The 12964-nt window shown below is 36.1% G+C and overlaps 1 protein-coding gene across 1 annotated transcript in view; it reads left to right on the forward strand.

The window, feature by feature from the left end:
• The first annotated feature begins 486 nt into the window (after positions 1-486).
• The window catches only part of CELF2 (CUGBP Elav-like family member 2), a 451050-nt gene continuing 438572 nt past the window's right edge, over positions 487-12964 (forward strand). Inside the window, exons 1-2 of the mRNA XM_023918764.2 lie at positions 487-524; positions 1262-1294. The gene's annotated coding sequence lies outside the window, so the exon portion shown is untranslated. The remainder of the gene's footprint in view (positions 525-1261; positions 1295-12964) is intronic.

A 12964-nucleotide genomic window follows, 5' to 3' on the forward strand; every position in this document is an offset into this window, starting at 1 on the left:
ATAATTTTTGTCCTGACCATTTTAATACCCATTCTAGCATCTGCCATGCATGAAATTCTTCTTACTGACACACTTACATGGGTAATCTGGCATTTAACTCCTATCTTTACTGAGTCAGGTGCATTTTGCTTTCATCTTTATTCTAAGCCAACACGGTATTTGCTGATTACCTTTATCAATCTCCCTGTGCTAAATTTGAGTATATTTGCTGAACAAACTGCACTATAAACAACCTGTTTTGTATGTAGATAAGAACTAGATCCTTGTAATCCAAAATTGTTATTACTTCAGGTCCCAAAAGTGTAATTTAAGATCAAAGATTGCATTGGTATCATAAATTCCTTTTTTTATTAAAAAAAAAAAACAAACAACACCTGATTGATTTTCAGATAAATAAAATCCAGCTAAATAAATGCAAATCTATAACAATTTTGCTCATATAATTTAGTGTATTTAACTTAATTTTGTCTTTTTTTGTTAGGTCTACAAACAGAAGGATCTCAAGGTGTTAATCAGCTGAACAGGTGAGAGCCAAGTTTTCCCTAGTACTTCAGAATTTTATATCACTCGATTTTTCTACTGTTTGTAATAGTGTAGCATAGGATAGCACAGTATAATATAATATAATTTATATAACATAATATATATTCTAACTTCTCAGATCTTATTTCCTACAATTTCACACGTTCTTTTCTGTGTGTTTTATTTTCCTTTAGACAATTTTCATAGTTCATGTCCATTACTTCTCATGTCTTTAATACCCATTGTTTTTCTTGTTTTAGTTTAAAAAAAATTAAAACACACACATACAAAAGAGCAGGATTAAAAACAAAATATTTTTAGGTAGTAAGAAGAAAAGAAAAAATCTCCTACAGTTTGATATGAATTGAAATGTTGATAAGCAATAAAATATACATGATGGACCAGCTCTATAAACAGCCCCAGTACACTGGTCAGTGTTATGAATATAATTTCTGCATTCGCTTGTTTTCACTTAAAAATATACTGATCCAGGCAACAAAGTTATGCATGCAACTTTAGTATAGTTAACCTATGGTCATGCAAACTTATCAACAGAATTTAATAAATAACTGAAATGGAACTGAGGACCCCCAAACGTGGTTAAAGAATACTTTTTCTTTCTGTAATAAAGGATAAATTATGTTTACAACAGCTGAAGAGCTAGAAGAAAAGTGACAGATAATAAAAATATTTGCTTGACCATCATTTGCTAAATACATTTCTTTTCTTCTTTCCTTAGATACTCAGCTCTTTTGAACAGAATAACAAGTAGGTAAGTTACAATGATGAATTATTCTTTCCAGTTTCATGTTCTATTTATAGCCTTTTCATTCATTAGAGCTTTTAATTTGTCTTGGGTTTGCTAGTTTTCACGCTCACATGTATTTTTTACGAAATAATTTATTACAATCTATATTTCTTTCTTTTCAAAATTATAATCCAATTACTTTCTCAGTAAACAAGAATTCCTCCTTTTTATGTGAATTGAACTACCAGCCAAAGCAGTTTCTGATTAGACAAGCTAATTTTGAAAGAACAGATAGAATGAAGCAATGAACTGGATAAAAATAATAATGGAGCATACCTTGTTAGATAACAAATGGAACACACTTTGGAGACAATTAATGCATGAGATACTTAATGCTGAGGTATATTAAACAAATTTTGTCTTATTTATTTGCTGCTATAAATCATAGCTAGTTTCCTTAAATAATGTGCTCTAACCATCCAGGTTACATCATATTTCCATAAATATGGGCTGTGTTTTTTGCTGGAAACCTCAGCACCCTTTGCCGGAGGTGTGTATATATTTATATATACATAGATATAAATATAGACAGATCAGTCGATTGATCCAGTAAGGGAAACTGGTCTAACAACATTTGGGATTAATTTTGTCTAGAAAAACTTGATAATTTCATCCAAATGATGAATATTATTTCTTCTGCTTTGGGTTTCCAAATGAGTCACAGACTGAGCGGTCATTAATTGCTGGGGTTGATTCTGTTTCAAGTCTTATGCTAAAGTAGCACTTTTTATTGGGTTTGTTGTGAAGAGAGGGGTATCAGGCCTCGTTCCTTAATTTCCTCCACTCGAATCAGTCCTACCTCCTTAAGTCTGAGGAGAAGCTCTTTACAGTCCAGTTGGAATAGCATAAGGATGAGATCACTTATAAATATGAGAAGACATCTTCCCTCACTAGCATTGCATCCAACTCAAGTTTAAGAGTCATCAAAGAGACTTCATTTTAAATGTGTACTATTAAAGGTTTTAGTAGGGAGGTAGCAAAATCCACCAATACCATGAACAGTCAATCTTCAGCTGTGAAGAGGGGAAGGGAATAATGAGTCTTTACCTCTTTCTGCAGTCTCTGTAGGTACCTACATGTTGCAGATTAAACTGTTCTCCTGTGCTCTTATAACTTGTATGAAACCAGTCTTTCTACTTCTGTTTGCAATCTTCAGTTTTACTTAGAGCTTTAATAATAAAAACTGCAGTGGTGTTTCTGGAGAAATAAAGCCAATCCTCCTAAATGTGTGGATGACTCTGTTAATACAAAAGTATTAACCCATTCCACCTGTGTTTCCTGCCTCCTGCTTTTATTTCTCAGCACTAGTCACATGGATGGTAATATTTCTTGGTGAATGATAACCTATCTGTAAGCACTGCATATACTGATTTTTTTTTTTTTACTTACTTCCAGATACTTCCCCTTATTAACTTTCTTTCAGACATTATGCTGCCAAATCCCTCTTGTCTCTCCTGTCTGTATATGGAAATCATCTCTAGCTTCCTTCCCTACCTTTCTCACACAAATTGCACCTTAATATTGATCCAGAAAAATAACTTCATAGTTTCAACATCCTACTTATGAATCCTTTCCTAATTCTGTATTATTTCTCATCTCCACTATTCTCAGTTTTCCAGTGAGGACCTTTGATTTTCTCTTGAGAGTTCCTGCCTCCAAGAAAGTCCTTTCCAATCATTACCTTTTGGGCCTCGTGATTTCTCTTCAAGTACCCACTCCTATCCTGTGACTATCCAATTTACCAATGGAGATTATTTTTATATAGATTAGAGCCCTTTTGCATTTCAGAAGTCCTTAAAATGTCAGAGAACCACTCTTCCAGAGAACACACAAATGCAGTTACAACTGAGTGGCACGTGTTAATAAATATGACCAGATCTAACTTGGCCTGCCTGTTCCCTCTCATTATATATGTCTTCAGTTAAGAACAGAGGTTGAAGATTAAAGAGTCATCTAGGTTTGTGGAAAGGTGGGTTACAGTCGAGACAGTCATTGCATAATTCTGCATGTTTTATTTGTACGTTGTATTTTCATTTCTCATGGGATTTGCTGCCAGAAGAAGAACTTTGCTTTCTCACGTCTCAATCAGCTCCACCAGGCACTTCATCCTCCAGTCAAATGTGACAAAATTTAGTAATTGCTGTAATGTGGCATTCCATTTGCATATTATTTTCTGTCTGGCCAGGTGTAGGCCAGTGTTTGGTGCTGCTGCAGAGCAAAAGATTTAGCACATAGAGAGTTTCAGATTTTATATCTGTGCTTTAAGATTCATCTGTCTTAGGATGTGCAGTGAAGGGATAGAGACAAGCCTTGGAACACAGATTGAATCTCTCACATGGAAACACAAAGGCTGGTGTGTTGTCATTTTAGCCTGAATAATTTGGAGAGACAAGGGTGGAAAGACACCTGAATGCAGGAACCATGGTGATGGGAGAGCAAGAACTGTTCTGAGGAGGACAAAAAGTGATGGACGCAGATTGTAACAGGAACCAGCGGTGATTTCAAACATTTATTGTATCAAAGCTCCTCCAGCACAGCTCTGTGCTGGGGCCTGGGGACCAGGAGCTCTCTGAGGAATGATGGTGAATGATCTAGCCAGGACACAATGAAGATTTCAAGGCTTACCTCTATTTCATTAGAAAGTTGAGTAAAATCAGCTTGTTTCCTGGGAAATTGTTCTGTATTGATGAACCAGCATTTTCTGTAGGAAGACAAATATTCTGTTGACTATTTTGACCATCCTAATTTTCAGATCTTGTGCTATTTCTCTCTGCTCCTTGACTTGCAAGAATTATCATTTTTAGTTACGTTTGCACATTGCCTCAACTCTGGCTGGTGACCATAGATTACAGCATGAATGAGCATAGAAACTGAGATATTTAGGATGGTTTTGTTTCCTATATAATTAATGAACCCCCTAACTAATGCTGCCAGAAATTGAGACTGATCAGTCATGAAAATTTGAACCATAATTCAACATTTCAGATGTTTCAATAGATTTTTTGGTTTTGCTGGCATTGAAATATACCACAGCAAAATGTTAAATTGCTAAGTGTGGATAGTTTATACCCAAGCATAGTATAACCACAAGTGCTCACACTGTTCTTCTCTGTTTTATGGCAAAGCTGATTTAAATTTAAGTTTAGTTCACACTTTTTAATTTATTTCTCCTTTTAATTTCCTTTTTTCATATAGGGAAAATTATGATCTTATGAAGCTGACATTAAATGATCAAACAATATTGAACAACCTAATGAAAATCTTAAGCAAAAGTCATTGTGAATTAGGTATTTGCTAAACTGACAACACAAGCCTTTGTAAACCTGATATTGTTCTTATGTAAACTCATGAATGGAGACTTTCTCAAATAAATTACTTAATAACATCAGAGTCATTGGCTGAGTAAATATATCCCAGGGGCGCATACTAAGATTCCTGAATTTAAATGTTGAATAGAACTTCATATTTGTCACCTTTACTAACGAGTTTTTCCTTATGAAATCATTATTAGCATGAAAAAGTTAAATTTTGTATCTAATTTCTTGAATTAATGCTGTTTGAAGACCCTAAGGGTTTGAAAGTTCTTTCACTGGAATTCATCATTTACATAATTTTCATAGCCCCAACACTTTGCTCTCTGCTATGAATGCACATTGTGGGTTTTTTATGCATTAAAGCAGCAACTTCTATTTTTCTCCACACAAAACAATTAAGAGAAGAATAACAGGTAATAAACATTTTTAATCTTTAATATTACATTAACAGTGAAGTGCCATATTTCATGCTTTCACAACCACATTGCATGCTGAATGATGCATTTTTGGTCCCTCACTATGAAGATATTTGATTAGAAAGGAAAAACAATTGAGTTATTTGAGATCAGTGGAGCTTTCCATCATTTCCTGCTTGAGAAACTTGCAAGTGCACAGCAGCATGGCCAGATTTTTAAGCAGACTAGACCATATTTTCTCAACTCAACATTATCATAGTTCAGCCATGATCTATGACTGTTTACTTGATTTTTCTTTTGTTGCTAATATAGCTTATTATATGGGAGATTTATTCTCTTTTAAGCTGAAACCAGTGCAGCACATTTTCTGACCAAAATATCTCTTGATGTTAACCTCTCCTCTGCCTACTGTTATTAATAATAATTTTTATTACTGCAGGTCTTTTGCACTCGGGATCGTGGACCCTGAGTTATGATAGAAGTAAGAGATAGGTGTAGGATGGATCCAAACTGGAAAACCAAATTAGCAGCAAAGACATATTTAATATCGGCATCCTTTGGGCTTAGCATAACTGAAAAGGAAATATGACAGTCCAGACAGTGTTTGGTACTGAAAAGCTGAATTTATTTCTGTGTCAAGGCTAAACTTGTTTGACAACAGCCTACAAATCATCTTTATGTGGTAGACAAATCTGTTCCCCAATTTAAGAATGTGACTAAGAATTTTAATTGTTGGGATTACTATTATTATTATTATTATTGGTGTTGTTGTTCCTGTCTGTGTACCTGTGTACAATAAAAACATTAGTGTAAATGATGTGATCTGGTTTGTGGCAAACTTAGCATTCAATGTGAGATGAAGATTCCACTCTTAGGTATACATTTTTCACCCCACTGTGGCTATCTAAAAGGCCATTGTACCCACATATGATGAACTAACTTTACCAAATGATTCTCCCTTGGATGAATCCTTGGATTCTTTCCTGGGATGGAAGCACACCTACTGTAATTACTTCTATATTTTCAATATTTAAAGTCTAAATCTGAAGCCAAATGTGATCTTTGAGTTTGATTCATATATTCACATATAGTGCTAGTTAAGAAGCCTAGTGTCATGTACTCATATAATAAAAGAATTCATCCAGTTTCTTACAGCAGCTCCTGGAATTAGTTTCTACTATCTCAGTTCAAAATGAAGAAGCAGCTTCATGAAGTTTAAACTGATCATAATTTACCTTGCATTTCTAAATGCAGTACAATGAGGTGAATACTGACTCTTTTTAAAGCCAGTTTATTGTGTGTTAGATATCCTCCAATCTTCTTCAAAGTTTATGTAAAAGCACACCCTTGTTTTTCTACAGAAGTAAAATCATACATCTGTGTGTCTTCTCCAATCACAAAACATCTAGGAATAACTTCTTGGCACATTATTTAGATTATTCCTGTTGTTTTCCAATAGAAGTTTCAACTGTCATGTTTTGTGTTAATCTTGCTGCTCTTCCCACCTAGGAACAATACCAAAGAGTCTCAGGGATGGAAAATAAAGAACAGTCTTGAAAATATTGTTAATTATTAAATCCAGAGGATACAATTTTTGCTGATCATTGTTTGATATAGAAAGGCCTTGAAGCACATACTGGCACAGAACAACCCATGAAACCTTGTAAGTCTGTCTTTTGACCACCAGCAGCTTCCCTTCAAACCTTGTCCAACATCTTCTCTCTGGACAAATCACTCTCCTTGACGAGTGGAGGAACTCCAGTCTGTGTGATCAACTGTGTACAGATTTAAATTTCCTACAAATCATGTTAGTGCTTTGAAAATATGTGGGACTGCAGGAATGAGCTGTATTAAAGTTATTCATTTTGGACTCCAAATGAACAACCTCAGAACAGCTTGTTGGAAGCCCCTGGCATTTAGTTACAGTCAAATTTGATGATGGCTTGTAATGTGAATGTCAAAATGAGGTCAGCCATTTGAGGCTGCTGACTACCAACCTTCCTTTTCCACGAGCCAAATCACTGCCCAGATGCTCATTGAGCCTCATTACCATAATGCCAACATGTTATCCAGGTTCAAATGTGGGGTTTGCTGTTGATCCAAACATACACTAAAGCCATTGAAAAACTCCATCAAGGAGTGCTATGCTGCTCATGGGTGCCAAAATTCAACTGGCTCCGAATTTTGAGGGATTTTGAGTCATTTGCTCTGTCCTAACTCGCTGTGTTGTAAATTCTTGTTTGTGAGATATCAGGCATTCAATGAATCTAGATGTTTAGGCTTGTTTGACAATTTCCAATAGCTAAACCCCCAAACCAGAAATTTTCAAAGTTTCCCACTAATTTCTGTGGACTCTGGATGCAGTTATTGGAAAACCTTACATCCATCACCCAACTAAGATTCCAGCCGTTGCTGTCACCCTGTGATGATCTGTTCTTCAGGCATAATTATTTGTCTCTGATTTTCACTATCTCCTGGTAACCCAGACACTCTCCTTCTTTATCCATTCCAACAATAATGGGCAAAAATTGAAAGAAAAGCACTCATAAAATTCAAATTAAAACATGTATCTCAAATATTCATCCCATAGCAGGGTTTGACTGATTATAAACAGAAACTATTTGGACTGATTTTAGGATTTTATGAAAATATATTGCTGCTCTGTAAACCAAAGCTATGAAAAATATGACTAATGGTACCAAGAAATAGTAGCTATATAATCCTATCTGTTTATCTATTCTAGCTTGAATAACTCAGAGATATGTTTCCTTTCACTACAATTAGTGCAGTCATTTTAGGTTTGTTGACCTAAATTTCATCTATCTATACATCGGAAGATCTTGAAGGCATACCAAGCTACGGTTTCATTGAATCATCCCGCTATTTTCAGCTGTTTTAATGTGTTTATTAGATAAAATTAAAAAAGATCTCATTTATTAAAACTTCTCTCAGTGTTACATTTTTTCTTTTTGCACACTAGAACATTGTAGTGAAACTTCTACAAAACACACACTTCTCAGGAAATTTTACTCATTCGTGTAGAATTGTGTCATAAGTTGGAAGAGAATATTCATGAATGGAAAACACTATTATTTTATCTGTGTTGTTTTCCTGTCATTTTGACCTTCTCTTCCTTAGTTTTTCACTTTCTTATCCTTAGTTTTTGACTTTCCTTTCCTTAGTTTGGGTACACAGTAAACTTCCCCATGTCATTTATTGTCACCATTGTCATTTCTCTTGTGTGACACACATATTTTGTCTTTCCTCTATTCAGAAAAGAGAAGATGGATGGCCAGGAAAGATTTCTTTTAGTCTTATTCTGCTTTATTTTTGTATCATGTAAGTTCATATTTTTTCAGGGGTTTTCATTGATTTGAATTGCTGTAACAGGTACTTAGTGCAAAGTCTGAGCTTGTACAGTAATTAAAGTGAAACAATCTCAAGCTATTTAACTTAATAAGGGGAAGTTAACCGACTTGATCAGAGTCTAATACTTGCAGAGGGAAGAATTTCTGATATTCATTGACTCTTTAATTTAGCAGAAAAGTATATAACAAGATCCAGGCAATGGAAGATGAAGCTTGACAAATTCAGAGGTAGAAATAAGATACTCAGAGTGTAATTAACCGTCACATCTTCCCTACAGATGTGTTAGACTCTTTGCTGCCTGCAGTTTTGAAGTCTTTAAAGTATTCTGACAAAATCTCAATATTCAGATAAAATTTGCTGCCTAGTTGTGATGATGATAGGCTGAAATTCCTGATGTATATTATGTAGAAGTGCAGGAAAGTAGCTTTACAAGCCTTATTGGGTTTCACCCATATTTATATCAGAATCCTCCATTGAATTTCTGGTTTCTGGTGAAATTATATAGAAATTTCTAGTGAAAATTATATAGAACTATTATTATTATTATTATTATTATTATTATTATTATTATTATTATTATTATTGTTGTTGTTGTTGTTGTTGTTGTTGTTGTTGTTGTTTAATAAGCTAGAATATAAAGGCAGTGACATTATTATGAACTATGGAGTCACAGGTGCCTTCCTCTAAGCAGCCTGACTTTGACAAAGCATGATCCATACTCCAAGAGATTAAAATAAGATCAAGAATGTGTGTTTGATTTCTTGGTGGTAAAGCCCTATTGACATCAGTCTCTGCTCATGAAAAAACACATGTTCACCCCACGAATGAGATTCAGGTCTAAAGTTTAGGTATCTAATTCGAGTCAGTTGTCAAGTTATGCCAAAATATCCTTCATAAAGTCAACAGGAAAAAGCTTCCAGGCTTCCAGAGTCCTGTCTATCTAAGTTTATGTTTTGTATCAAAGTCCAGGGCCAAAACAATTTTCTGAAACAACCTGTTTCTCTTCTTTATCTGTGTGATGGTTCTAAGGGATTAAACTTCTAACTTCAGTAACTACTTAGGATTTCAGGAAAACACATAAGTAGATCTCTGACGACCTTCAAAAATTGCAACTTTCCATTTGCATTTTGCTCCCTAAATAATTGTGAGTGCTGTCTAGATGCAGCACTTGACAGACCTTCTCTTTTTGTCTTTGAAATCACATTCCTCTTAGGTAAGCTTGTTCTTTTAAAAATTTTTGGAGGGATTTGTCAGGCTAATTGTAGGCTTCTTGGGACAATTATCCTCAATTCACTTTACATTCAAAAAAAAAATATAATTGTTTTCAGGGCATGATTCACATCCTGTAATGTACTGCTAGATATGAACTGCATTCTAATGATGTCTATTTTTCCCTGTAACCACTAAGTCAGGTTATGGAAATTAGTTAGGGTTTATACATTGACACTGCAGACATCTGAAGTTAGATCATATGATCTTCCAAAGGTTGTCATGCCAAGCTTCTTCATCTGGTCAAATTAAAAAGGGTTGAACAGAACCACATGTAAATCAATACATCTTGGAATAACAGTAAATGAGTTTTTTACTGCATTTCATGCATCATTCATTGACTATTTCAATACAGGAGACAAATCCTGTGTTACACAATGGCAAAAAATTGAAATAAATTTTAAACACACTGTAGAGAACGTTTCTCCTGAATAAATCTTTAATATGAAAATGGCACATCATATGTGAGGTTCCATCAGTATTTCTGTGACTCAGAACAGGGTTATTATGCTTTGGAGTGTGTGTACACATGACATTTGCATACTTTTAAGTGATTGAGTGTTAGGAAACTACATCACATTCCTCTTTCTGAAAATGTGCTCCCAGAACTCATATCCTGGAAAAGTCCTGGGTCATAGGTACAAGAACAAATAGATGAGGAGAAGGAGAAAAGACATTATCCATAAGGTCATATGGCTTCTTTTCATTTTGAAAGAATAGGTTTTTAAAGTCAGAAGAAGAACTGGAAGAGAATATCAATGCTTTGAAGGTAAAGATTCCTTTTTCAATACACATCTGGAGTTGAGGAAAACAGAGGTATTGAAGAGTGCCAGGTTTAGAGGCACAGCCATTGGGACTATCCCAATACAACCAAGAGAAGGAGAAGGATGGTAGAAGATGAAAAGGAAACATAAACAAGGCCTAGGACAAGGCTGGTCCTTTGCATTGAAATACTTTGGAATGAAAATGGGGTCATCCCTCGGTAATCTCAGACCTCAGGGAGAAGTTTGGAGAAAGGAAGATTTCCCCTTGGTCATGAAGGGTTGGGTTAGAAGCCAGCTAGACAGATCTAACATCCATAAATCCATGGGCCTTGGTGGGATGCACCCAAGGGTGTGGAAGGAGCTGGCAGATGTCGTTGCTAAGCCACTTGCAAGCACCATTGAAAGTCATGGCAAATGGGAGAGGTGCCTGATGCCTGCAGGAAGGCCAATGCTACTTCCATCTTCAAAAGGGGCAAGGAGGACCCAAGAAACAACCAGCCAGCCAGCCTCACCTCCATCCTGGAAAGGTGATAGAACATCCACCTCAGCTGGAAAGGTGATAGAACAGGTTGTTCTGGAGGTTATCACCAAACATGTAGAAGAAGAAAAAGTCATCAGGAGTAGTCAGCATGAATTCACTAAGAGGAAATCATGCTTGACAAGTCAGAGTGCCTTCTATGATGGCATGGCAGGCTGGGTCAGTGAAGAGCAGTCCATGTTGTCTACCTCAACTTTAGCAAGATTTTGATGCAGCCATAACACCCTCATAGGAAAGCTCAGGAAGTGAGGGTTGGATGAATGGACAGTGAGGATGAATGGCAGAGCTCAGAGCAGAGTGAATTCTGTGATCAGCAGAGCAGAATCCAGCTGGAGGCCTGTAGTAAGTGGTATTCCCCAGGGATCAATATTTATTTCACTTATCTTGTCCAGTCTTATTTCAGTTGTTTACCTATGACCTGGATGAAGGGATAGAACACACTCAGCAAGTTTGCTGGTGACATGAAAATGTGGGGAGTGGTTTCCAACACCTGAGGGCTGGGCTGTCATTCATCAGGACCTTGATGGGCTGGAGAACTGGGCATTGAAAACCTAATGATGTTCTGCAATGGCAGGTGCAGGGTCATGCAGGAATCACCCCAGGACAGTCTGGGGGCTGACATAGCAGAGAGCAGCTTTGCAGAGAAGGGAGTCTTGGTGGGTGGCAAGTTGACCATGAGCTGGCAGGTGAGGGTGGTATATCTGTGATGACTATCGGGATCCACCCTCAGCAGCCTCTGTGGAGAGCTCTTTCCCATTGAGAACCTGTTGTTCAAGCAGGTATAATTGCGTCAAAGTATGACTGGCTCATCTTACTGCAACTTTTACTCCTTCTGCTTTGGAAGAAAGTGAATTTAGTTCAGCTCTGTGCTTCTGAATGGTTTATCAGGAGTAAATGGCTTTGAATTTTAGTCTTGATACAGTTTCAGAGCAAAAACTATTGAAGAGTTGTCTCTACTAAGTAAACACAGCAGGAAACCCAGCTGTGAGCCACTCTGTAGGTTTGGTTGTTTGTTGAAAATATCTTTTGAAGTTCTCAGATTCGTACCCTATCACACTAAATAAGCAAGACCCGGTTGCATCTCCTGGCAATGTTCATGTACTTGCTAATAAGGAGTCCTCAAAACCATCAAGTTGCTACATACGATTCTCAAGCGGTGGAATTCTCATCAAGTAACTATTTACATTTTATTTCCACCAACCTGTGATAAAATTTCACACTGCTCAGGTAAAATTGCATTTTTAACCAATAAGATTGCACTTTTACCTAAAGCAGAAACAGAAAAAAAAGCCACTTCCTATTGTGAATCTTGTCACAACAACTTGCCGTTGGCCCATTTCTAGGTTTTATTTTCTTAGAATGCATCACAGCTACCAGTCTGGGACATTTGAAAATGTAATTGAGCTTGATAGCAAGTGATACAGTTAATTCTGTTGGTAAATGTTGTGCAGTGCTAATTGCTAGTTCTAAATTTAACAATTAGTTTAGAAATTCTGAAGTGCAATTTATAATGGGATATAAGCTGCAGGCTTCAGCTTGTACCAGCTTTTTTATTATTATTACTTATACCCATTTAGGAGGATGCAGCTGAAAAAATTTAACCAAGAATCAAGATGCATGCCTAATTTAACTTCCACCAAATCTGACTATACATCTAGTAAATTTGTTATGGCTGCAAAACATGTTCTAACAAATTAAGCTTGTATCAAGTCTTCTGCTTTCTACAGTTTGTAATTATACATTAACTGATATCGTCATCCTAAACTTCAGTAAATTCTTTAAAATTGACATTGATGTTGTCTATCAGAGGAGTAGATTTGTACAGGTCTGTGTTCTCCTTCCTTTTAAGGAGGAATGTGGCCATATTTCAGCATATGGGATTTTGAAACCTGGAATCATTCAGATTTTGTTTTGGACATTCTGCTATGTCTGCTATGTCCTTGAGATAATAAAACATTAGCAGG

Source organism: Cyanistes caeruleus, chromosome 4 (genome assembly GCF_971803275.1).
Source record: "Cyanistes caeruleus chromosome 4, bCyaCae1.hap1.1, whole genome shotgun sequence".
In the NCBI taxonomy this organism is placed as follows: domain Eukaryota; kingdom Metazoa; phylum Chordata; class Aves; order Passeriformes; family Paridae; genus Cyanistes; species Cyanistes caeruleus.